The 27,191-nt window shown below is 42.3% G+C and overlaps 1 protein-coding gene across 2 annotated transcripts in view; it reads right to left on the reverse strand.

Moving 5' to 3' along the window:
• Positions 1 to 204: 204 nt before the first annotated feature.
• Positions 205 to 27,191, reverse strand: part of SMPX (small muscle protein X-linked) — a 51,625-nt gene continuing 24,638 nt past the window's right edge. The window contains exon 5 of one of the 2 annotated variants that reach the window (XM_019714591.2): positions 205 to 638. The gene's annotated coding sequence lies outside the window, so the exon portion shown is untranslated. Of the gene's footprint in view, positions 639 to 12,455; positions 12,779 to 27,191 lie in introns of those variants that run through there. The other variant, XM_019714594.2, reaches the window with a different exon arrangement.

Consider the following 27,191-nt stretch of genomic DNA (forward strand, 5'->3'; position numbering starts at 1 on the left):
TATTAACGACGCCCAGTTCCTCAGGCAATATTTAACTTCATTTACAATGATCAGTCAGCCATACTTTTACCCATGTTACCCAATAATGAGAAGCCCCCACTTAGGCAACGTGGGGTTTGACTGGCTTTTGTATCTTATTTCTTTCCATGTTGGGGAATGCATAACTCTCTAAAGATATGAAAATTAATTTAATCTTGATTCATATTTCACATTTACTTGCATATTTATTTGAACTCATAAAAAGTTTATTGACATAATTTAGAAGGTGAAGAACTAAAATACATTCCAAATATTGACCAAAATAGTGTGGGAAGTAGCTTAGAGAACGTCCCATCAAAATCACTCTTATGCATATTACTATACTCCTCCCATAAAATCATATCCGTCCTCAAAAATAACACCTTCGAATTGGTGAATTCTTGACCTTATTTGTTCTGCAAGATGCCAAACATGAAGATAAATTAAAGTAAGAAGTGCAGCCAACTAGAAGGAAGAGATATAAATGTACAAACAGGACATTTCTGCTAGAGTCTCAGGCATTCAGAAGGTTCATAATCTTCATACAAATATATAAAATTTTTTAGTGAGCTATTTTCATCTGAATCCGTTCTCCTCCTCTTCAATTCTTCACATCAGGCCTGCAAAAGAGAAACCAGAGGAAGCATTAGTTTAGTTTTCATGAGATGTTTTTAGGGGCAGCTTGTAAGTCAATATGATAGGCACAAGTCAAAATTGCAGGCCTCATCTTCTCTTGGAAACTTCACCTCAATTCCATGAATGTAAAGTGGACTATGAGTAGAAGGTGTGACCATCAACTTCGGCTCTAGTGATTTAAGTAATTCCAAACTAAATTAGGACAGCTTCCTTCTGAAGGATTAGAGTATGATATTTTCCTTACATTTGTGACTTGCAAGACCTTCAGTGCCTGTGGTCAATTTGCAGTCATGGCTCCAGTTCTCCACCCCTCCCCATATCCATGCCCATGGCTGTGGCACTTTTCAGTGTCCTGCTGTTGTGTGTGGAGTATAATTCCTTACGTGTGAGTTTAGCCACGGGACTTGCTTCGGTCAACAGAATGAGGCTGAAGTGATGGTATGCCAGGTCTGAGCCTACACCTCAAGAGACATCACATGTTTTTGTTTACTCTCTTGCACCTCTGCTCTTGCCATAAGCAGAGTATGCCCAGGCTCCCCTGCTGATCCCAGGAGAAGGACGAGAAACGTAGAGCAGAGCCACCTAGCTAACATGCCCCAACCAAGCCCCATCTAGGGCAGAGCCCCCAGCTGCCGCAGATGCATGAGTGAGCCCAGCCTAGACCAACTGAGCTACCAACATATGAGCCAGAATAAGACATGATTTTGTTCTAAGCCGTTGGATTTGAGGGTGGTTGGTTACTCAGCAATAGCTAATTGATATGGCGCTATGTCTTTTAAAAGCACTTGTAATGCAGGGATCATTGGACATTATTTACACATTTCTTTTCCATTCTTTCTTGGTGTCATTCCTTGTGTGTTTTACTTACGTGAACAGGCTGAATATTCTAAGAAATGGAATGCTTGCTTTTTTTTTATTACCAATGGCTGAAGAAAGAAAATTCCATAGACAAGGGTCCCCCCTGCTGTGGCAGACACTGAGGCTTGGCTCTCTCCGTATCCATCTACAACCACGTTCTCCCTTGCTCTTCTCTATTATAAAGGTTGGTCCCCAAAGACTCCACTTCCCAGGCTTTTACAGCTAGGGGCAGCATGGGACCCCGTTCTGGCCACTGAGCTCTAAGGAGAATTCTGCAGCAGAGGTCATTTAGAAAGCTTTGCTGTCTTGTGTATTTCTTTGGAGATTACAAAGCCAGTTGTGTCATTTAGCATTTATAGCATTGCTGTGATACAGTTTGCATTATACTCATTGTATAATGAGATGAAATACATAGAGGTTCAAAAAGCAAAGTGAGTAGCTCAAAGTCTCATCGCTGGTAAATAGGAAAGGAATTTGAACCCAAGTGTCCTGTCTCAGGCTCCTTCCACTAACAGGGAAGGTTGGATGGTTCTCAAACCAGAGGGAAAGGTAGGTAGGTATTAATAATTGCAGAATGGAAACCGTTATTGCCAGCAGTCAGCACAGGCTCTTGTATCTCTAGCATTCACGTTTTTTTATTTTAGAAACTCCATTTTCCGTCCATGCCAGTCACCAAGAGGAAGCTCCTCCCCCGCCTCCAATTTCCTGGTGAAATGCACGTTGTTGACCGGGAAGTCCACAGCCTCATCCCAGGCCCGTCTCCAACCGGTCTCCCTCATGCACCTTGCACTGGGTTTGCTGGTCACTTACTGTGTCTGTGACATCACAAGAGCCTTCAGGCCTCTCTCTCTTTGCTTAGAACTTTTCACTCTCCTCCCGCCTCTTCCGTGACTCTCCTCGTAACATGCTGCATTGTCATTATTTGCCCATATGCATCATCTCTCATAGCTTTCCCGTCATAGCTGTCCTGCCACTAGGCTGTGACCTGCTGGAGGGTGTGAACATGTTCTATTCATTTTTACATCACATTGCCTATCAGAGCACCTGACACATAGCAGGGGCCTGAGGACTGGTGAGTTGGACGCTGGAGAAGTGAGAACAAGACGAGAACGGGAGTTGGAGTTATAGCCAAACCTACATTCTCCAATGTGAGGCAGCAGGAGCAAGCGAGGGGCAACAGATACAGTAAATCAGTGTTGATTTGATCTGCTACATCCCCACGGTGCTGTCAGGTCTGCCCTAGACCCCAGCCGTAGCCCCATCACAGCCAGGGTGTACTCAAGCCATTTTACTGTGTGGTCACTGCTGTTGACATATGGCTCGTCTCTGGCTAAGAGCGAGGCCCATGACACGCTGCCCTTGAAGCCAAGACATTCCTTCGGCTTCTCTGAGCAACATGGAAGGGGTGATGATTCATAGCACGTTGTCACTGAAGCATGTTCCATGAGGTGTGATTTCTGTCCGAGAAATGTCTGGACTGTGAAGCACCGTCTGCAACCCAGAAATGGCAACCATTTCTGTGACAGGCTTGATTGATGTGGACTTCGACCACCACATACCTGTTCTGTCCCAGGTAGTGAAATTTTCTATACTGAGAAATTTAGGATTCGCGATTTACAATGACTCTTCCTTGACTGTTTAAAAGCTCTAAGATGCCCCTCCAAAGTGGTTCAGCTTGTAGACCTCTCTGACTTTGAGACAGTTTTGGAAATATAAACAAACCTTTATCCAGTTTGGCTGGACCATCATGGCACCGAGATGGTCATATTATTCAGAAAAGCAAAGGCATGGAATTCTTTATGCCGCACTGGTCTGGGGTAACAGTGCCCTTCCCTTAGCTTGCCATGCTTGCGAGCCAAGGAAAGCCTGGGAACCTGGCTGAAGAGGGGGACTCTGGGAAAGTGCCATCAGCCTGTGCTCCGTGTGGGGGTGGAGGAACAGCTGATGGCAATGTTGCCAGTTTTGGACATCTACTATGAGTTGGGCATGCCACCTTGGACTTTACTGTTACGTCATTTAATCTACAAAGTGAACCCAATTCTTCCTTGTAGAAGGAGCCAGGCAGGAGGCAGCAGAGGGAATAGAGGCGTCATTGCGGTTGTCCTTCTGCAGACCACCATGCACCGCCCCCATCTCCCTCCCCGGTCCCAGCAGAATCCCGGATGACCCAGCAACCTGGGACACAGGACACTGCTGATGGATAAGGTCACACATGGTTCCTCCAGGAGTGCAAAGCCCCCAGAGGACTAGTGTCTCTGTCCTTGGCCTTGTGGGGCTCAGTGTGTACTCAGAATGGTTGTAGATTACAAGAATCCAGGAATCCAGAGACCTGGGGTCAGTGCTCGAATTTAGAAACGGTAACAATGGGAAGGGATCCAGAGCTAAAATTGCCCAGGCTGGAAAGCACACTTGTTTGTCAGGTTGTTGGAATGCAAGAGTGTTGGGCGGTATCCCAGGCCACACTGCTCTGCTGCCTAGACACCAGCTGTCAGCTATTCTCCTGTGTCCTGTTCTCCTGTAGGGGACATTTGTGAGAATGATGTGGAATGCGAGGCACCCTGCTGAAAAGTCACTTTCCAACTACCCCAGATATCCTTTGTACCCAAACCAAAAAGACACAAAAGGCCCACTTCTAATGTACGTTTGGGAAAGGCTCACCTTGGCTGGCGCAGGGTGATACACCAGATATCTCCCTAGTGTCACCCTAAGTCCAGGCTGAGGAACATGTGATGTTTACGCCTTGCCATGACCCATTTATAGCTGTGTTACTCATAGTTGCCATGGCCCCACATACATCATTTAGGAAATGGACTCCACTCAACACTTATCTGCATTTGGTCTTTTAACCAGACACTTAGGGGTGGTGCAATGATTACTTCCTCCTACGTGGTGCTAAATCATAGAGCCATAAACACAGTGACACTCAAAAGTAGTGGAGAGAAAGGCCGTGCCTCCCTCATGTGCTGTCTGGTTCCATATACAACAGCTGACCATGCACCGAGAGCAAACTGGCTGAAGCTTTGGAGTTCGTTACAGGGCATTTGTGGAGACCTGGTTTGTGAAGCATAATCACACACAGTGTCCCAACCATCATAACCACACAAAGAGGAAGGCAGTGCAACCTACAGCGAAGGCTCTCGTGGAACCTCACCCACCACAGTCAGGGACGGGTAGTGCACAGCCTGGAACTGCACCCAGGCAACTCCAAACTCAGAACTCCTCCCTTTATCCCAAACAGCCACTTATAAAGTGAAAGAATCAAAACCCTAAGTAAAAACTTGAAAAACGTTTTTTCTTAAGCTATAAAACATCCACCAAAATTGGCTTTTGTGCCTCATGGAGCCTTTGGTGGCTAAAGTGAAAATTGAAATGTTTGAACCAATACTTAGTAAAAGCAAGGAGAGTGAGAAAGTCACAAATAGCAGGACTTTTTTTTTTTCTTTTTTTTTTCAATCCTGCACCTGAAATCGAGATTCAAGTAGTGGTGTGTGCTGGATGTGGAGAATTTAAATGACCTTAAGGCAAAGGCAAATTGCATGTCCAGGTCAAATTTCACTAAAATAGATTCAAAAGGATATTTTTCATTCTTTTTTTATTAAATTTATTGGGGTGACATTGGTTAGTAAAATTATATAGGTTTCAAGGGTACAATTCTATAATACATCATCTATATATTGCATTGTGTGTTCACTACCCAGAGTCCGTTCTCCTCCATCACCATATATTTGACCCACTTTACCCTCATCTACCACTCCCCTCCCCTCTTATCCTCTGGTAACCACTAAACTGTTGTCTGTGTCTGTGAGTTTTTGTTTCTTTATTTGCTTGTCTTGTTCCTTTGTTGCTTTCAGTTTTATATCCCACATATGAGGGAAATCATGGTTCTCGACTTTTTCTGTCTGACTTATTTTACTTAGCATGATAATCTCAAGATCCGTCCATATTGTCTCAAATGGCAGTATTTTATGGCAGAACAGTATTCCACTGTGTATATATACCATGTCTTTTTTATCCAATCATCTATCAAAGGGCACTTTGGTTGTTTCCATGTCTTGGCCACCATGAATAATGCTGCTGCAATGAACATAGGGGTACATATATCTTTACGGATGAATGTTTTCAGATTTTTGGGGTAGATACCCAAGAGAGGCATTGCTGGGTCATATATTAGCTCTACGAGTATTCTCAATTTTTTGAGGACCCTCCATACTGTTTTCCATAGTGGCTGTACCATTTTACATTCACACCAGCAGTATGTGAGGGTTCCCTTTTCTCCACATCCTTACCAACAGTTGCTGTTTCTTTTCTTGATAATAACCATTCTAACAGGTGTGAGGTGGTATCTCATGGTGGTTTTTATTTGCATTTCTCTGATGATTAGTGATGTTGAGCATTTTTTCATGTCTATTTGCCATTTGTATGTCCTCTTTGGAGAAATGTCTATTCAGGTCCTCTGCTCATTTTTTTTTTTAATTGTTTGAATGATTGACTTTTTTTTTTTTAATTTACTGGGGTGACAATTGTTAGTAAAATTACATAGATTTCAGGTGTACAATTCTGTATTACATCATCTATAAATCCCATTGTGTGTTCACCACCCAGAGTCAGTTCTCCTTCCATCACCATATATTTGATCCCCCTTACCCTCATCTCCCATCCCCCACCCCCCTTACCCTCTGGTAACCACTAAACTATTGTCTGTGTCTATGAGTTTTTGTTTCTCATTTGTTTGTCTTGTTCTCTTGTTGTTTTGGTTTATATACCACATATCAGTGAAATCATATGATTCTCTGCTTTTTCTGTCTGACTTATTTCACTTAGCGTCATACTCTCAAGATCCATCCATGTTGTCACAAATGTTCCTATATCATCTTTTCTTACCGCCGAATAGTATTCCATTGTGTATATATACCACAACTTCTTTATCCATTCATCTATCGAAGGACATTTTGGTTGTTTCCATGTCTTGGCCATCGTAAACAAAGCTGCAATGAACATTGGAGCATACGTGTCTTTATCTCTGAATGTTTTCAGATTATTTGGGTAGATACCCAGGAGAGGGATTGCTGGGTCATATGGTAATTCTATTCGTAATTTTTTGAGGAACCTCCACACTGCCTTCCATAGCGGCTGCACCAGTCTGCATTCCCACCAACAGTGTATGAGGGTTCCTTTTTCTCCACAGCCTCTCCAGCACTTGTTACTATTTGTCTTGTTGATGATAGCCATTCTGACTGGGGTGAGGTGCTATCACATTGTGGTTTTGATTTGCATTTCTCTGATGATTAGTGATGTTGAGCATTTTTTCATATGTCTATTTGCCATTTATATGTCCTCTTTGGAGAAATGTCTCTTCAGGTCCTCTGCCCATTTTTAATTGGATTATCAGCTTTTTGTTGTTCAGTTGTATGAGTTCCTTATATATTTTGGACATTAGTCCCTTATCAGAGGTGTTATTTGCAAATATCTTCTCCCATTTGGTTGGTTACCTCTTTTGTCGATGGTTTCTTTTGCTGTATAGAAGCTTTTTAGTTTGATATAATCCCATTCATTTATTTTAGCTTGTTACTATTTGTCTTATTGATAATAGCCATTCTAACAGGTGTGAGGTGGTATCTCATGGTGGTTTTGCTTTGCATTTCCCTAATAGCTAGTGAAGTTCAGCACTTTTTCATATATCTGTTGGCCATGTTTTTCTTCTTGGGAAAAGTACCTATTTAGGTCTTCTGCCCATCAAAAGGATTCTTTTAATCCAATTGCATTGAGAATTTGTTGTATTGGATATCAAGTCAGAGCCACGGGCCAGCGTGAATTGAATTTGGGGAGATCTTGGTGGAGAAAGGGGCATAATCCAAGACCACTGGCAACTCCTGGTTTTATGGTCCATTTCTCTGCATCCGTCAGAACACAGATCTCCCTGTTTCTAAAGGCACCTTTACCCACTGGGAAACACTGACCCACGACTTCCTAGCAAAGCAGAGCTCAGTACCATCCAGAGGGAGACAAAGTGAGCAACAGTCGAGGAGACTGCACTGCAACCAAGAGGTTCTCAGAGTTTCTGAAGATAGTGAAACCCTTCTGTGTTATTTAGGCCTGAGTATTTGAGGCCTAGAAACAATGGTGCATACATCAGAAATATCCAGCATCCTCTTAGAACTGTCTAGCAACAGTCTATGGCAGTCAGGGGTTCTGGAACATCCAAATGGAAAACTAATTTCTTGACATAAAGTTAACAGAACCTATTAAACAAATGTAGGCCTCCTTATCTCTAGTAAAGCATCCTGGAAAGCACATTGTCATGGCGATCACCTTAGAGCTGATTGAATTTTCTCATTTGTTTGTTTATTTTTATAGTAACAATGATGGTAGTGAGTGGTCCAAAGACTCAGAATACAAATAAAAACCTGGTCTTTGATATACTATTAGGCAAAGGTGTAACTATAAAGCCTTATAGTCTTCTAAAATAGTAAAACTATTTTCAAAGATGAAAGGGACTACAGTTTTAGTATTGCTCCTCGTTTTAGAAATTAGGAAATTAAAATCCACAGGGTTCAGTCACTTGTCCAAGGTCACACAGTGAAGTTAATGGCTGGTCCAGGATTTAAAGCCTGTCTGGAGCACTTTCCCCTACTCTAAACTCTTTTTCCCAAACTCATATAAAATGGGCATAAGTAGCCTGTACATATTGACAGTACATTAGAGGCACCTTGCTTCAACAACTGATATGTGGAAATAATCGATAGTATAGCAGTAATTTGACTTGACAAACATTCCTGTACTTGTACTAGTGAACACCAAAATTTAATTTTAAAAAATGTCATGCTTTCTCAGAAATTAGCAGGGTTTCTTTTTAATATTTTTGTAGAATAAAATGCATAAATCTTAAATGAACAGCTTGATGAATTTTTTATATGTGTATATACCCACGTGTAGCTTTTTTTTTACACATAGCCCTTAAATACTACCATATATGCCAGCATATCCTCAAGGTTTTGTTTTTTTTTTGAGAAAAACTAGTTCCAAGAGATGATAAAACCAGTTTCGCTTTTGAAAGAAAGGGAAAGGAGGGGAGGGGAGGGGGGGGAAATCTTTCGATGGTCAGAAAAATTGAGAGGTACTGTGTTAAGCAAAGATAAATCATTTTCCTAGTTTTAGGGCTCCTCAGAGCTTTAAATATACAAATGTATATTGTGTATTTTGGGTGTGGGGATGATACCATGTAGAATTTTCAAAATTTACTCCATCATTGAACCATTTTTCTAGTTTTCTACTGTTTATATTCTTTTTTCATTTATCATTCATTGTATCACAAATAGTGTCTGTAGTATTTCATCAGGTAGATAACACCAGAGTTTACTTAGTCATGATCCTTTTCTTGAACACTTAGGTTCTTAATCAGTTTTGCTATCATAAATGAACAAAACTTTTTCTACATGAACATTTTCTTTAGGATGGCTTCCCCCAAGGCCAACTGGTTTGGGGGGTATATAAGTCCACCATATCTGGGACTTTCTCCATTTGCTAAGCCCCACGCCCTCATCATCCAGGCCAGCATAGCACCGGCTATACAGTAGACACACAATATCCATTGAGAGAATGAGCAAGTGTCTGTTTTATGATAATTTCCCCACTCATCTCTGTAAATTTTATAAGAGGAAAATTAATAATTCTGTTTCATTGAGCACCCATTTGATTACTAGTGAGGCTGTACATTTTCTCATGCTTCTCTACTAATTATACATCCAGTTTTGAGAACTGTGAGTTCATTTCCTTTATCTGTTTATCTATTAAGGTGTTAGTATTTTGCTTCCCAATTTGCATAGGCTCTTTACATAATTGTACATTTCATGCAAAACAATTTTCTAGATAGCATTTTCTATTTAATGCTTTCTTTCAGGTGTAGATTTTTTTTTTTTTAATTAGCAAGGTTTTGCAGGATGATTTTGATGGCTTACTTCTTTGAAAACCTATCTGGGGAAGCTAAACAATGACTTCATTTTTCCCCCCTAATCATTCCAGCCATTATTTTAATCCTACTTTTTGAAGCCATCATCAAAGGACTTTAACTTTATCATCTTAAAAGTGATAAGAGGTCAAAAAAGGATTTTCATGGAAAAGAAAGCATCGCTTTGACATGTGGGGGTCTTGTTTATAGGGTGTAGTAAATCACTCCCAAAGTTGTGGGGAGGGTTTGTGGGGTTTTTTAACCGCTCCGAACTGTGAGTCAAACTTGGCTGGACAATAGAGTCACCTGGGGAGTTTTTAAAACTCCCAAGGCCCAAGCTGGCCCAGACCAATGACACCAGAGTCTCTGGAGCTGGATCAGTATTTTTTTAAAGCTCCCCAGGCCTCTGATGTGCAGCCAAGGTTGAGAACCACTGGCCTAGAAGCAACGCTTGTCAGAAGTAAATGTCCACAGAAGCACCAGGGGATCTTGTTACACTGTAGATCCTGACTCAGGAGGTCTGGGAAGGGCCTGAGGTTGTGCATTTCTAGCAACCCTCCAAAAGGATGCTGTTGCTGTTGGCCCACGGACCACACTTGGAGAACCAAGGCTCTAGAGCAGTGGTTCTCAATGGGGGGCAGTTCTCAATGGGGGGCGGTAGGGGTGTACCGCCCCCTGGTGGACACTTGGCAATATGTGGAGACATTTTTCTGTTATTACAACCGGGAGGAGGGGATGCCACTGGTACCTGGTGAGTGGAGGCCAGGGATGCTCTAAGTATCCTCCAGTGGTACCCATGATAGCCCCACCCCAAAGAATTATCTGGCCCAAAATGTCAATAGTGCTGAGGTTGAGAAATGCTTCTGTGAAAGAAAATGATCCCAAACCTGATCCAGGACAATTGTGTGCTCTGGTGTGATGAGGGGCCCCTTCTGGGAAGCATTTCTGATAAAATATATGAATGATTTTCTGATCAACTTGAATAAGATTAAGAGTCCCTTCTGGGAAATTAGATTTACCTGCCTCACTAAATTAGCCATGTCACAAAGTTTAACGACCACTTGCATCTGGTCTAACAGTGTTATCTAACCACATTTTTTCCTATTCCAAGCTTTCAAACTGGCTTTTTGAAGCCTCTTTAAGCAACTTTGAAATAAAGCTTTGACATGTACTGATGATCAATTCATCAGAGAAATTGCTTTAACGCCCTTTGCCTTGCCAGCTTCCAAACTGCTTCCCAGGTGGGACTCTATCTACATTCAACTAGTGTTTGCCGAGCGCCTGCTGTGGAGACATCTTAGTGCAGACTCTGCCTTCAGATCCCAGCTCTCCTGCTTCCTAGCTGTGTCACCTGGGGCAAGTGTTCTTCTGAAGTACAGGAAAATAATAGTATCAAGCTCATAGGATTGTTGTGAGGATACTATATTAAAGCATTAGCAGAATTTCTCCCACATGTAAATGTTCAATAAATGTGCATTGACTGTTACTATTATTCTGAGACAAAGACCTCCAAAAAGCTTATAGGTCAATACATCCTTCCTCTCCCTCTGCCTTCCAAGCGAGATTCGGTCTTTGTCATCTTGGCCTCAACCTCTGTGATGCTGATGGTTGGCAGAGCTCCAAATGGATGGAGAGCAGAAATGAAAGGTGTGAATTAAATTACAGGGGGGGAAAGAGGCTGGAGCAATGAGTGAATAACTGGATTTGGGGGAAAGAATGAAGAAAGATTTGGGGTAAGAAGCCTCTAGGATGAAGGAATTTTGGTCTGATAATGCATCAAGAGATTTTTAAGTAGTTTCACTGTATGTAAATCTCTCTTAGGTGAAGATTTGCATTCCTTTTTGAGGCCACTTTTGGTGATCAATTTATGTTTGGCAATCGATTTATGTTTCTTTTGGATGAGGCTTTGTGCTTAAATGATCTTAAAGATGGAAAGCAGATGCCTGGTATTATTTTGGTTACAGTATATGTCAGAAAGTGTCTTAGGCACTGTGGATACACTAGTGGACAAGTTATCACCCTTAGTGGGACTGAAAGTCTAGAAGGAAAGGCAGACAGTAACATAACTGACAACAATCCACTCCTCTGTGGTGATGAGTCCTGCTGTGATGGGACAAACACAGGAAGCTCTGGATGCTTTATCCAGTTTAAGAGTCTATGGAAAGGCTTTTTAGGAATCGTATTAAAACTAAGACCTGAATTATGGGTAGGAGTTAGCGAGCTAATGACTAGGGGAAGAAAGAGAGATTGATAAAGAATATTCTGAGCATATGTAAAGGCCTAGAGTCAGCATGACACCACCATGAACTGGGAGAATTTCACTAGAGTGTTATAGCGAGGAGTGCCCTGGGTGGGCAGAAATGCAATGTGGGGAAAAACTAGTGAGTCTGAGCCAGTTAATGCAGCCCCTGAGGGTAATGGGGAGCCACTGAAAGGTGCTCAGCAGGGCAGTGATATTATCACTTTTGTGGTTTTTCCTTTTTTGAAAGGTCTGTTGACTGCAGGGCTCTGGCAACCAGAAAGAAGACAGAAAAGGCTTTGAGGAGTGAGGTGCACAGGTCACTTTGACAGCTGTGGGCCATGAATGCTTCAGTTATTCAGTGAGGTCACCTGTGTGATAGCAACAAGAATGGTAGATGAATGGAGTTTACAAACCTTTCAAGATGAAGAGAGGAATCAAACATATCAGAAACTCATAGCACTTGACCAAGGGCCCTTGCCTGAGGATTGAGAAAGGGGGCCCTTCACCATTAGCAAAGGTCCAGGGGCTCCCCACCAAAGCATTTCAGCTCTAGGTCTCAGACTTCCATCAAGGGCTTAGGTAAATTCCCACGGGCCACACAAGCATTACTTGGAGAACTAGATACGAGACAAATTGCTAGTGACCACAGACTGCTAGGTGGACAGTGGGGCTCATACTGCTCTCACCTGACGAATTGGCGGTATTTTGTAGGCTGGGAAGAATGTGAGCTTAAATAAAGCAGAAATGGACAGTCTCTCCGATCCCATGGCTTAATTTATTGAACAGGGGAAGTAAACCTTGGGAGGGAGACAGATCGTTCATAATGATTTAGCCATTAACAAAGCCCTGCTATAAATGGAACTCAGGAGAGAAGGTGGCTTGTCAGAGGGCAAAGGAGTGGGCCCCATTAGACAAACTAGGTCAGGCAGGGAGAAAGTCATAATGTCTCCTGACTAGCCACGTTGATCAGAGATGACAGGCCTTGTTGTTTTCTAACCGATTGAAAAAGGATGAGAATATACAAGAGGTTTCTTTCTTGTTGTTGCCTCTCTTAGAAGATGGGTGTTTCAAAGAAGATCCTGAAAAGAAAAGAACTGATCATATTTATCACAGTTTTAAGTTTTGTGCTTAAAAATCTGTGTGTGGGTGTGTGTGTGTGTTTGTGGGTGTGTTTTCAGAAACATAAGTTTTTACAGAAAACAACAACCAACTTCACTTCTCCTGAGGAGTGCTTGTGGCCAGATCACTGTTTTTATCTGGGATTAATGAAACAGCCAGCCCTGAGGAGGGTGTGTCTTCATTGGTTTGATTTGGGGTGAGACTCTGGTTTTTTCTGGTTTCTTGTTTTCTGTTTCCTCATAGTGGTTCTCTTTTTCACCCTCAGAACAAGCCGAGGAGAGGGAACAGTGTGTAAAAGCTAAAATGTATCCCTCAGACACTGGATTTGCCTTCGCTAAGAGGCTGTGCTTTCTTTTCTCTCTTTTTGGAGCACCTCCTCCCTAACGACTCAAAGAAGTGAAGAAAACCTTTCCCCAGTGTTCAGAATATGCACTTGGCTTATAAGTTGCCTGGTTTATAAAGGCTTCCTGTGTTTAAAACACCAGGGAAACTGGCTTCACATTTGCAAATAATCTCCCCAAAGATAAACATTTGGTGTTTTAAATAAACACAAGAAATTGTGGGTGGCGAGGATGAGTGGGATTGAAAGAAAAGCAAATACTGAAATGTTAAGGTTCTGTGATTTTGGGCAAAGCTCCCTTCTCTGGACCTCAGTTTGCTCCTCGGTTAAAAAAGAGAGCTGGGCTGCTGTTGTAGGCTTCCTCCCAGATGGGCCCCAGTAAGTCCTGCCTCCTGGTATTCATACCCTTGTGTAGTCCCCTTCAATACTGAGTAGAGCTGACTTGTGTAATCAAAAGCATATTACAGAAATGGTGGAGTGTAACTTCCAGAGCTAGGTCATAAAAGCTATTGCAGCTTCCGCTTTGCTCTCTCTTTGATCACTAGCCCTGGAGGAAGCCAGCTGCCATGTTGAGGGGGCATTGAAGAAGCCCAATGGCAAGGTCCATATGGGAAGGCACCAAAGCCTTCTGCCAACAGTCATAACCAACTAGCCAGCAGCATGAGTTCACCATTTTGAAAGTGAATCTTCCCGTCTTAGTCAAGGCTTTAGATAACTGCAGTCCCAGCTGATATCTTGACTACAACCTCATGAAAGACCTGGGCCAGAACCATCAAGCTCAGCCACTTCTGAATCCCTGACCCACAGAAACTCCGAAATAATATTCATTATTGTTTTAAGCTTCTCGATTTGGGGGAATTTGTTACACAACAATATGTAACTAATACAGTTGCCTTAAGCCAAGTCCAGCTCTTATAATTTATGTGTCAATGAATAGGTGTTACTGGTCAAAATCATAAAAAGCTGGCATTTCCTTTATGCCCAAAACCAGATCCTAGCTTCAGATTATAACCATATTGCTTTGGGCATTTCTGAAATGGTGAGTAGCCAGACTCGAAACCTGGCATCCTGAGAACTCATGGATTCAACTCTGTGGGATCAGGCCAACATAGCTGGCTGACCCATCAATTAGTCCTTAGTACTGCACACTGACACATAACCCACTTATATTACATTTATACCGGAGACTGAATTTGTTAAAAGAAACTCCAACAGAACGGAGGTGTACTCAGACTCTCCATTTAATGAGTCACTCCAGAGGGTGCAACTGGGATTATTTGGAGGGAACAGCAACACTGGCAGCTTTTACAGTGAGGTGAATTGGTATAGGGGTCAAATGTTGCTGAGTTCGTTGTTAAACCCAAGTACCTCTCCAGGGTGAGGAACATATCTGGAAAGCAGGGAGTATAGAGAGGAACTACGGGGCTGTGTCTTGGTTAAACGAAATGACACTGATGGTCCCCTGACCTATGAGAATATGACTCTACATGTTGCTGGCTAGACACACATCACAACACTGACAAGGCGCAGCACGCTCACTAGTGCGGACCTGAGTATCTTCAGTCCAGTATGGCTATTGTTCTGGACTCAAATGGCAGTCCCAGTAACTTAGCATCTCTTCCCCATGTTCTATCCCAAACAGAGGTTGTGGCTCGCCACTGGATCACGCTCTGAATAAGTGTACATCTATGCTGCATGGCTTTCCAAGAATACTTGGCTCTTGTCCACATTTAGAGACTTTCATCCCAGCAACCTGAACATTCAACCAAAGAAATACTTTTCCAAGCAAGAAAGATTTCAATCTGGTTTGTCCAGGGTGGATCTGAGAAACATCCTCTAACTCAGTCCTTCTGACCCCAGCTGCACATTAGACTCATCGGGGGCTCTTGTGAAACATAGCACTCCCTCAAAGAACTAATTGGTCAGAGGTGGCACTCAGGCCAGTCCAGAGGATCCTGGTGTGCAGTCCATTCTGAGGACCAAGGGTGTAACTGTATCCAACAATTTGCTGCTGCCTGACTTCAGGAGGAAACTAGAATAAAAATAAGTCATTCTCACCCAAAGCCCAAGGCTAGACCACTCAGTCTTTCAGAAACTGGCTTCAGTTCTTATGTCATAATATTTGAGAAAAGCTATACAACTGCCTATCAATCAGCCAAGGAGCTGTGTGATCCTGGTCCTGTCTTGTATTGGACTTGAAAAGTGTTCAAATTTAGAAGCTCTTTTGTATCTTGCTTCTGCTACCTGGCCATCCATAACAGGATACTCGAAGGAAGATGATCAACTCGAGGTTTTTGGTCTCTGCATATAATTGAAATTTGGCAAAGCCTTCCTTAGAAATATTTCTATAGACATTAGAAAAATGATTCATCTTCTTTCTTTCCACTGCATGTGAATCTAGAATTACCTCAAAATAAAAAGTTTAACTACAAATAAAACCAGGTGGTAAGCTGCATTTGGCCTGTGGGCCCCAGTTTGCCAACTCTTGAGCTGTAGCAGTGTCACAACTTAATAAACAGTCACAGAAATATTGTATCAATGAGGTTAAGTAACTGGTAGGTAGGTTGATGTTACTGGCAGAATTCCTCATCTATTATATTAGGATTGTCCTCATAATTTACAGAGCACATTTCACCTCCATGAAGCTTTCCCTACCTGCCACATGGAGAGTCAGCTCAGGGGAATGGTTAAGAGGCAGACGACCTGGATTTGAATCCTGGGTGCCCCACTGTCTAGTTATGCCACCTCGGGGGAAGTCACATAACTTCTCTGTGCCTCAGTTATCTCACCTGTAAAATGGAGCTCTTACGTATACTAATTCATTTAAGAATCACAAGGTAAAGTGATTGGGACAGTGCCTGGCCCTTGGAAGCACCATTATAAGCATTAATGATTGTTGCTTCACTGATGCTTCAGATATCTGAATTTCAACAAGGAAATTTGACCAAGTTGCTCACTATACCTTTGGATACTGGCTATAAAACTGTGGACTGGGTGATGGAATAGTTAGGGGATTTTGAATGTCCAGACCTAAACAATCTAGATTGATGGTTCTAGATCAGTGGTTCTCAAAGTGTGGCCTCCAAACAGCAGCTGCAGCCCCTGGGAACTTGTCAGAAATGCGCATTCGAGGAGTGCCTACTGAAGCCAGACCTACTGAATCAGAAACTCTGGACAAGGGGCCCAGAAATCTAAGTTTCAGGAAGCCCTCCAGATGAAGCTGGTGAACAAGAAAGTTTGAGAACCACTGCTCTAGGCCAATCTAAAGAGTTTCCACTGCTGCACCCCACAGGATGCTGTCCTTGGTGCTGCCTTGTCCCCCCACTCTCCTCAAGATCTCGGTTAAAGAGAGAGACAAGCTTCTCAAATTGGCGGATAAGACATGCAAAGCCAGGCTGGAGGAATGGCTACACTGTAGAATGCTGGAATGTGGACCTGAAATGCTCTCGTACGGTCAGAAGTGCCGGCCACACTTCACAAAGTTGTTTTGATGTTTAATAGAGATAGCTTTATTTTTTGCCTAACTCAAGTTTCTACCTCAGGTTTCTTGGCACTTGACCTTGTACATATTCAGTGAGGTTGTTGGTGGTGATGCAGATGTTCAGACACTGTGTTTCTAGCTAGCATCGTGGCCAAGACTGCAAGATCGCAGCAGATTGACCCCAAGTACAGGAGCAAAGCCCTGCCTAACACCTCTTGGCATGTCATCATTTGATCACCTAATGGGAACCGCTGCCACCCAGGAGGGAAGACTGAATCTGGAGTCGGTTATGAAGCGATGGCCCTGAGATGGGGAGGAGGTTCAAGGGTCATTCCAATGCAGTTGCATTTGCTCCCTGTGCTGGTCTCCAGGCATTATCAGCTGTTTTGTCTTAGCTGGGCCACGAGCTCTTCTTCCTATGCACTGGGAGTCCCTGCCCACCCAGAGGCTCTGAGACCAGCTCAGTTGGTGGGTAGCCGGCTCCTGGCAGTGGAAGCAGGACTATAATTGGCCCATAATTGGATTGCATGTGGCTCAGGATGACTCCCAGGCTCCCTCCCCCACTACAGATAAGCAGCAGTAAACTTCATCTATGATTCCGCAGGGAGTCTGGGACGCCATTTCTTGGCTGTTGGTGACAATGGAGAGCTTTCCAGAAGAATTGATTGACCTTTAGGGTGATGATTTGGGGGCAACATAAAGTTTTCTCCAGGCCTATTTGCTTGCTTCCTGGATTTTCTGAAATTAAGACATTTCAACCTGATTTTCAAATCCGTGTGTGTGTGTGTGTGTGTGTGTTTACATGTGTGTAAAGGACACAATATGATTTTTTTAAAAATTAGGCACGAGAAAACAGTAAATAGAGATGAAAATTGCGATAGTACATTTCCTTTGAAATATAGCTACAGACAGAAGTGGGTAGATTACTCCTAGCTCTTTCTGTGTCAGTGAGGAAAGTCCTTCTTAGTACAAGCAGAGCCATTATCTGTTCAGTTCGGGCCATGATACAGGCTGTAACTAACTCCGCCTTGGCACCACTGCAGGCTGCATGGTGATCCCACTTTTCTGATTAGAAGATATCACACTCATTTTCTACAACAATGGACTTAACTAGGCTTAATTAATAATTAGTCTTAAAAATGAACTTTCTCTGGAGGAAGAGGATGCTACATCTCACAATCTTCCACCCTGTGTGAAGTTTGAAGTCATGTAAGAATGAACTACTAATTCAACTCCTGCCCTACCTATCTCAGAGAACTGTTGTGAGCCTCGAAAGAGAGAATGAACACAGTACTTTGGAATTCTGAAAATCAAGTGCAAGGGCTTATTAATATTATTGCTATTATTAGCCTCTAATTAAAAGATGTGATTTAGTTTTTGCCACAAAACTACAAATAAGCCTTTGTTTCCTCGTGGCCTGGCTCACCATGTCCCCTTAAATGGCCATTTCACAAAGCCTCCAAGCCACCATGTTCTTTGGCACCTGTACGAGTTTATTACTGATTACCTATCTGTTTCACTCTTATTGAAAAGTAGACATTACTTAATTATCAAATTAACATCAGAAGGAAGAAGAAAGCACTTCTGGAGAGTAATAATAGGTGGAAATCGGATATAAATGGGGCATAAAGCAGGACAGGATGTCACAGAGAAGACACCCAGAGCACTTCTGCATGTTTAGATTGACAGGCATCTTGTTTTAGTTTCTGGACCAGACTCCAATAGTACATAGTCTGTGCACAAATGATTACTAAAAAGATGACATGCCTCTTTTTGGCCATCAGGCCCATTCAAAATGCTCAGAAAAATGGAGTCTGAAATGCCTTGTTTCACTTTTCCTTGATAGGAAGAGAAGAGCAGCTCCAAGGATTTCTTAAAGGAATTTTCTTTGGAAACGGTAGCTGGTGGTTTGAAAAATGGGACTGCAGTGCCTCCTCCAGGACAAAGAGGATACTTGAAGGTTAGACATCATCTCAGGAGCTGGCTCAAGCTCAGGGGATTCAAAGTAGGTGGTAACTGAGAAAGACCAAGAGATCCTCCCAGATGCTTACAAGTGCTTCAGTGAACTCATATTAGTCACAGGTAATTAGTGGGTTTTCATTTTCAGTGAGTTTTTTTCATATTCCCTGAGGAAATATGCTGAGCTACTCTTTGGAGACTATTTCCTTTAAAAAGCAACCAACCAGCCCCTGCCCTTGAAAGAAAGGGGCAGAGGGCAGAGTTGTGGGGACAACAAAGGGACTGAACACTTTCTAGATACCAGTTCATGCCAAGTGTCCCATCTGAGTAAACTCACTGTCTTCATGGTTCCCTTTCAGGATTGCTATTATCGTTCCTATTTATATATGTGGCTCAGACTGGTCAGGAACTTGTCCAAGGACACAGAATTACTACGTGACATAGCTAGAAGTGGAGCGCAGGTGTGTCCCACGGTATCCAGCACGTCCAGTGTCCAGTGCCCAGTGTCGTAACTTAAGTTCCTTCCGATGGTAGCATGCTATCATTAGTAATAATAATAATTACCACTGTGCTGAGGACTTTATACACACTGTGTAATTCGCTGTTTCTCAACCTCAGCACTATCAACATTTCTTATGGGCCCTGTCCTGTGCATTGGGGGATGTTTAGCAGCATCCCTGGCTTCTACCCACTAAATGCCAATAGTACCCACCCTGAGGTGTGACAACCAGCAATGTCTCCAAACATTGCTAAATGTCCTTTAGGGAGGGGAGCAAAATTGCCCCCGTGAGGTAGGTATTGTTCTCATTTTTCAGAAAACGAAACAGCGATCATGCTGAATCACAGACCAAGGGAATAGCAAAGCCAGGACATAAACCTATGCCTGAATCACCTCAAAAGTGTATGGTCTTCAACCTTCTTTCAGTAGAATATCTGTTTTCCAGCATCCCGTCTAGAATCTTTGTCACCTATATTCAAAGGCTGTATCTTGTTCCTTAATTCCTGCTGCAGCCATATGTGCTAAAGTTCCCTCTCATATCCTCACCCAGTTAGACTGTGAATTCCTTGAGGGTTGTCTTGTATTGCCTCCCTGTAATGTCGTAGGGCCTGGCACATAGTGAGTGCACAGATGTTTGCTTACTACGCAAACGAATGAATTCATTCCAGTACTTTAATCCTTCCCATTCAAATTTAGTTCATGCTGTGAACTTGCATTGTAAAGAAAAAGATTAATTCAGCCAAGGTAAATTCCAAGCAGCCCGTGTACAAAATGATTAGGAAATGAAAATTAAGTGAGGCTGAATAAATGGATGTTTGAACACTCAGAATTTAATAAACCAGTTTGGTAAGTTTTCAGCAATTAATTGTTGCCTCTGGAACTAAAGAGCAGCCATGACTCCTATTATTTGCATCCAAAATTGGGAGTCGGACAAGATCTAGGCAGTAAAATGTACATTGCTTGTTAAGGATTCAGCTGTGCCTGCAGCAGGTCAGGGCAGGTCTTCTGGGGTGGAAGGAAGTCTACTGTCCCTTCTACAGAAGGCACCCCCTGATGGGCAGTAGGCCACACTTGCTTTCTGCTGTTTTTTCAGCAGTCAAGATGCATCATTCGGAGCAGCCTTTGTGCCACCTGCCTGGACAAAAGTGACTGCAATCTGTCGACTGCTTAATAGAAATTTCCCTCCGTGGGAAGCCAATTGACCAGGCCTGCCTGGGATTAAAGCAGCCACCAGCTCACCATCTGCATAGAGCCCTAAACCAGAGGGTGTGGGATGATCAGTTCACAGGCAGGGAGCGGCCGCAAGGGAGTGCAAGTGAAATGTGCAAGTCTTGATTTGTTCCTCGTGATTCCTTCTCCTTCTCAAATGCCACAACATGTGGAGGGAGTTCAAAGGAGCAGCGTTGTCACGATGCCGTCAAGCCTGGGTTGCTGCGTGGGCTGCACACAGCGTGAGTGGGAATGAGAGAAAAGGCTTCATGGGTAGGAGACGGCTGTCTCATGATGACACAGAGCTGCCTGCCAAGCCCTTGCTCATCCCGCTCATCCCGGGGAGCAAAGGCAGCCTCTGCAGAGGCCTGGCGTTCATTTTCTGCAGTTCTGTCAGCCCCGGGCCAGTTCCCTGTCACCCCCAGTGCTGCCACAATCGCTGCTATTCTGTCCCCTCTCTTCTCCCACCCCCCTTCCTTCCTTTTCTTCTCTTCCTTTGTCTTTCTCTCTTTCATCCTTTCTCTGACATTTATAGACATTAACCCTTCCCTTTTTTCAAGACCTTTAAAAAGAGCAAATTATTTGTGATTCCATGCAATGTGCTGCCCATTCAACTGCACCCGGGTAGACACTGTCTGACTCGTGTGTATCCCCAAAGCCGACATCCTCGGCACCTGGTGCATGCTTTATGCTTAATAAATGCTCATTGAATACATGAATGAATGCATACCTGAATGAATGAATCAATCAACGAGTCACGGTTGTGGTATCACCTCTTAGTGGAGGTGACAGTTTCTGCAGTCTCTTTAGCCTTTGCTTGTTTTACTCTGCCCTAACAGTGAAATATTTGCAAAACCTGGAAGACTACAACTAAAGGAACATTTTCTAAGAATGCAGTAGGTGATCGTGATTGAAAGGACTGGCTGTGGAGTATGACAAATGATGGTTTGCATCTCACATCTGCGACTTACAAACTGGGTGACCTTGGTCAAGTTACATGAACTCTCATTGCCTTCTTTCTCCCATAACTGAAATGGGCATCATAGTATATGCCGCATGCAGTCAGCACAAGGAGTACATGAAATAAAGCATGTGAAACACAAGACACAGTTTCAGGCATGTCATGAGCATATACTAAATGGTAATGCTACTGATGACAATAAAAATGATGACATTGTTGTTGGTGCTGATGATTAGTAATGCTTGACATTACTATTTTTAAAGACTTGATAAGCTGCTGAGATAACCTACTGCTTTCTGGTACATTTGCAATGAAAAAATGAACCAATAAAAAATAGTTGCATTTAAGGCCTAATACTATAACTCAAGAATATTCTATATATACCATATACCATAAATATATTTTGTTTACCAACTGACAAAAGAATCATATTTAAGAGTGCTTTATTCCTAAGTCTCTGCTTACTGTGAAGAGATTACAAATATTTGGCAATTAATTACTGTTCTCTTTTTATTAATGTTTTAATTTCTGTAAAATGCAATGCATCGATTGCTTGGAAAGGAAACTTTGCAACAAGTTAGTCCTGATACCAAACTTTCAAGTAGATAAATCAGGGTTAGTCACTCAGCACTACTAACATTTGTGACTGGATAATTATTTGTTGTGGTGGGCTATCCCGGGCATTGTGGAACATTTGCTAGCATCCCTGGTGTCTCCCCATTAGGTGATAGTAGCACCCCGTACCTCCCCCCAGTTGTGATAACTCAAACTGTCCAAACTGTCTACAGACATTGCCCTCCTCCCCTGTCAATCACTGAGATAGGGTAATGAGTTCCATTGCATTGGGAGCAGGGCAAGTGCCAGCCATAAGTGTCCTTAAGGCATGAAAATCTACTTGTCAGTATACAAGGTGCTACAGACTTGGGTCCTGAATCACCTTAGCCTCTGCGAAGCTGGCTGGAGCAGAAGTTCTTCTCTGAGAAGAGAAGTAGACCTTCTCTTAGGTCTACTCCCTGAAAGCTCTCTCAGCAATTCCACCCCCACACCCCCAACCTTCCGGGATCTCTGTTTTAATAGAAACCATCCTGGTAGCGTCTGTGTGTTTACTATAAAGAGGCTCTTAAAGCAACTGCCACAATCAGCTTAAAGGCCCCTCACATTCACCCTCGAGAGTACTTAATGCCCATACAGGCTGTAATCAGGGCCTAGAACAATAACTTTGCCAGGCAGGAAAACAAATGAATAAAACCTTGATGCAGTTCAGAACCACTGCAGAACCCATCTTTATCCTAACCAAGTGGGGAGCAGAAAAAAAAATAGCATCACAAATCAAAAGAAATGTGGCTCCACTAGACATTGAAAAAATCTCAGCATAAAAACATTTCCTTCGAAGAAAGAATAGAGCTTCTGTAATTGGGTCAAAACAGGAAACATTTCAAATGTGAGGACAAAAAAAAATTCCAGCAAACCGGGGAAGACATTTGAAGAAGTTGTTGGGATTTTTTAAAGTTTAGTTCCATGTAAAACAATAAATATGTCCTCTGTCTTCTGGTGGAGGGAAAAGGTTATGAAATCATGATAAATGAAAAACTATGAGAAATAAATCATCTTAATTCTGAAGGTTGCAAAGCAACATAAAAATACTCTTATGAGAAAATGTAAAATATACAAAAACTTACAAGTGCTATGAATGACACTATACAAGAAAAATGTAAAAGGAGAACCAGTTCCCATTTACTGAGTATTTACCCCATCCCAGGAGCTGTGCCTGGATATAATTTTTAAAATACACCTCCTTAATCCTTTACAAGTACCCTATGAGGGAGACGCCATTTTCTGCTTTTTGTGAAACAAGGAAATAGAGACATAGAGCTCAAAGTTGCAAAGGTGAAAGATAATGAGAAGGAGTCTTCATGACCCCAAATCCCATATTGTGAGCAACTTTGTTGTATTGCATCCCATATGTATGTAAATCCAAAAGAAAAGACTCAAAGGGAAGCTAAGTGAGTGTTATGCTAAAATGGTGATCTTACAGGTGATTACTTTTAATTTGCCAGCTCCTATTACATTGTTATAGTGTTTATACAAGTAGGTTTTTAAACTTATTGCATTTTACCATTTGAAAGGGATGATACTTCCCATTCACACATCAATTTAATCATCTGCCATTTATGTAGATATGGATTATGTTTACTCTAAGATGATCAAGGGTATGTTTCCCAAATATGGAGCTGCTAATATTGAATTGAGTGGTTGGTTATTGATTTGAGATCTTTCTTCTTTTTTAATAGAAGCACTTACAACTATAAACTTTCCTCTAAGCACTGTTGTTGCTGAATCACACAAGTTTTGGTGTGTTGTATTTTTGTTTACGTTCATCTCGAAGTATTTTCTAATTTCCCTTGTGGTTTCTTCTTTGACTCATTAGTTATCCAGAAGTGTGTTAAGTTCCACAACTTGTGAATTTCCCAAACTTCCTTCTGTTATTGACTTCTGATTTCATTCCATTGTAGTCCAAGAATATACTTTGCATGATTTCAATCCTTTTATATTTATTGAGACTGGCTTTATGGCCTAACATATATAGCCTGTCCTGGACAATGTGCCATATGCACTTGAGAAGAACGTGTATTCTGCTGTTGTTGGGTGGAATGTTCTGTAGATGTCAGTTATGTCCAGTTGGTTTATAGTGTTGTTCAAGTCTTTTATTTCTGCTATAGACTCATGTTTATGTCCCCTAAAAATTCCTATTTTGAAACCTAACCCCCAATGTGGTGGTATTTTGAGGAGGGGCCTTTGGGAGATGTTTAAGTCATGAGGGGAGAGCCCTCATTAATAGGATTAGTGCTTTTATAAAAGGACCCCAGAAAGCTTCCTTGCCACTTCTACCATGTGAGGACACAGTGAGAAGATGGGCATCTATGAACCAGGAAGCAGGTTCTCACCAGGGACCAAATCTTCCAGCACCCTGATCTTAGACTTCCAGTCTCCAGACTGTGAGAAATACATTTCTGTTCTTTATAAGCCACCCAGTCTATGGTATTCTGTTTTAGCAGCCCAAACAGATTGAGACAATTTCCTTGTTGATTTTTTGTCTAGTTCTAGGCATTGTTGAAGGTGGGGTATCAAAGTCTCCTGCTATTATTGTTGAATTATCCATTTCTCCCTTCAGTTCTGTCAGTTTGTTTCGTGTATTTTGGGAGTCTGTTGTTAGATACTGAGTGCACTTTTCATCATGCGTCTAGGTACATCGATTTGCCCTCCTGCCAATACTCTCAAAATTAGCCCTTGAATCAGCAGGAATGACCATGATGTGTAAAGCTTATCATTTAAAAGTAATGAGCACTTTATGTTCTCCTCCATCAGAAATGGCATCTCTCTGGATAACTGGTTGGTAAATATATCTTAATCTGGACATAAACATTCTTTGAAAAATAAAATCAAAGAATTCTTGAAAATTAAATGAATTTTACATGTTTTCACCCCTTTTGAGGACTATGAACCAAACTTGATGTTTTCCCTAACTTTTTAGTTTCCCAGAAGAGTAAAATTATTATCAGTGAATTAAAGTCAAACTTCTGAGCACTTTACTGGTCATGGTCAACAAATTTACCTTCAACTCTTGAAAGAAAAGCTAGTCTTGCTTTTAAGTAGTAATCTCCCTGAGAATATAAGGACTTGGAAAGTTTATAAGAACATATCCCAAGAGGACACCAGACTTGCTGTGATCAGGGCACCAGTAACATTCTACATGCATGCCTTCTATGCTCAAGATATGCCTCAGCCTTTAAGGAGCTATATCCTGGCATCGTGAGAAGATTTGAACAATAAAAACAATATATCATTTATATCACTTTTGTAAGTATTGTGACAGCATAAATAGAAGATGGCAGGGATGGAGCACAGTGCTCGAAGGCGAAAACACATCTCCCCCAATAAGGCATTATAATGGTTCTTTTCAGATCTACAAAATCCAGATTCAAGGTTGGTTGGTAGATGTAGGGTATGGGATAGAGACTCACTTGGGATCATGGGGCTGCGTATGGGTACACATGAGTTGCAGATCATTCCAACTCATTCTCACTTACTGCCCTACAGCAGTGTTTCTAAAAGTGTGATCCAACACCCACTGAGTGCCCTCAAAAGAATTCCTGATGGAAAAATGCAGGTGCTTTCCTCAGTTCTTAAAGGCGAATGGGAATTAACTCTATAGATTTTCACTTTTATACATGGCCAAAAGCTACTAAGTGAATGATTAAAAATCACTAAAGTTTTGCATTTTTCTGAAACCCTGATTTAGTACATAATCATGAAATCTGGCTGCCATACAACGTTTGGTTATGCTGTAATGTCCGACACAGAGAGGAGGAATTCCTACAACTTCAGAATGACAGTTTCTTTCTAGTGCTTTCAATTGCTGCTGTCTTTGTGTTCATTAACATAATTGTAGAATTGTTCTTAGGGTTTAACCTTTGTTAATCATTTCTCCTGTGATTGCTGCTTTGCTACGACTTTGATATTTATTTTGTTCCTCTTCAATTTTTTATCATCACTGAGTTATTTTACCACTGGAAAAACAGGAGAGATAGTGTGGGCGGGTTGTGGCATCTTGTTTTGCTCTGCCCCCAAAATCTAAGTATTGCCTTAGAACAGGGGTGTCCAAACTGCGGCCCATGGGCCAAATGCGGCCCGCCATCCATTTTTAATTGGCCTGCAGCAAATTCCCAAAATATATTTAGTTTACTTAAACCAGATGAGGCAATACGTACTTCACCTCGAGTGAGTGGCCCGGCTGTTTGTGTATTTTACCGCGTATGGCCCTTGGTAAAAAACGTTGAAAAAAGTTTGGACACCCCTGCCTTAGAGCAATTGTTTGGTCTCACCTGGCTGGTCCATTTACGATGCTCTGGACATTCCATATGCCCAGAGGCTATCTCTGAGCCTCTGTTTAAACCACTCCATTCCCACCACCTCCTTGAAATGATCCCTGACCCCAAACTATCACGAATCCCTCCTCTCATAAGTCATAATATCAGTTCTCTCAACTGCCTATGTGTTAGTGGGTCATAAACAGCTGTGGAACGTCTTGAATCACTGAGCTGTTACCTAATTCTTGAATTGTTGTCTATCTTTTGAAGTATTTTATTTTATCTTTTCACCAAGACTTACGTATCCTGAGAGCAGAGACCAAGTTTGACATCTATATATCTTAGCACAGGATGAAGAGAGGGCCCATGCTATAGGATAGCTACAAAGGCTCTTTACTAGGCACCTGTTGTCTCATCTGAGGGTTGGGAGGGAGCAGACATGGACACAGAGTCTGCTGGACACCAGCCTTTCTCCAGGTTCCCCAGACCTCTGTGCATGAAGTCTGAGGTGGCATCTACTTCAGCTGCAAGCAAACAAGTTGACAGTGGCTTCTGATGGTGCACATAAGGGATTCCTGGTCATGCAACAAACAGCAGATATGGGAGCTTGTCAGGGATCTTGGTTTTCAGACATTGCCACTAGTCCTGTCTCTTCATCTGGCTCCTGGACCTGCTTAAATCACCATCTGGCCACCTTAAATCACAGCCAGGAGAATCCTGAGAGTTATGTGGCTGAACATCCTCCCTTTCCTGCCCTGTGCCTGTTCCAGCCTGGATCAGGGCCCCATTTGGGATACTCCTGCGTCTCTTGGTCTTGACTCATTTTCCGCTGTCTCCATGTTGCCTGGTTTTGGTTCCTGATTGGCTCCAGGCCCTAAGTCCTTTGCCACAGGCTATGATTCCTGATCTCTAACTGGCTAGTGATTAGCCTTTCTGGTTCTTGTCCTGGAATATTTTTAATTAATTTCCACAAATAAGTCAAGCCATGATACAGAGCATGGAAATAATCTAAAATGTCACTTAAAAAGAGGTGCTCATCTCAGATAGAAGGAGACG

Source organism: Rhinolophus sinicus, chromosome X (genome assembly GCF_036562045.2).
Source record: "Rhinolophus sinicus isolate RSC01 chromosome X, ASM3656204v1, whole genome shotgun sequence".
NCBI lineage: Eukaryota > Metazoa > Chordata > Mammalia > Chiroptera > Rhinolophidae > Rhinolophus > Rhinolophus sinicus.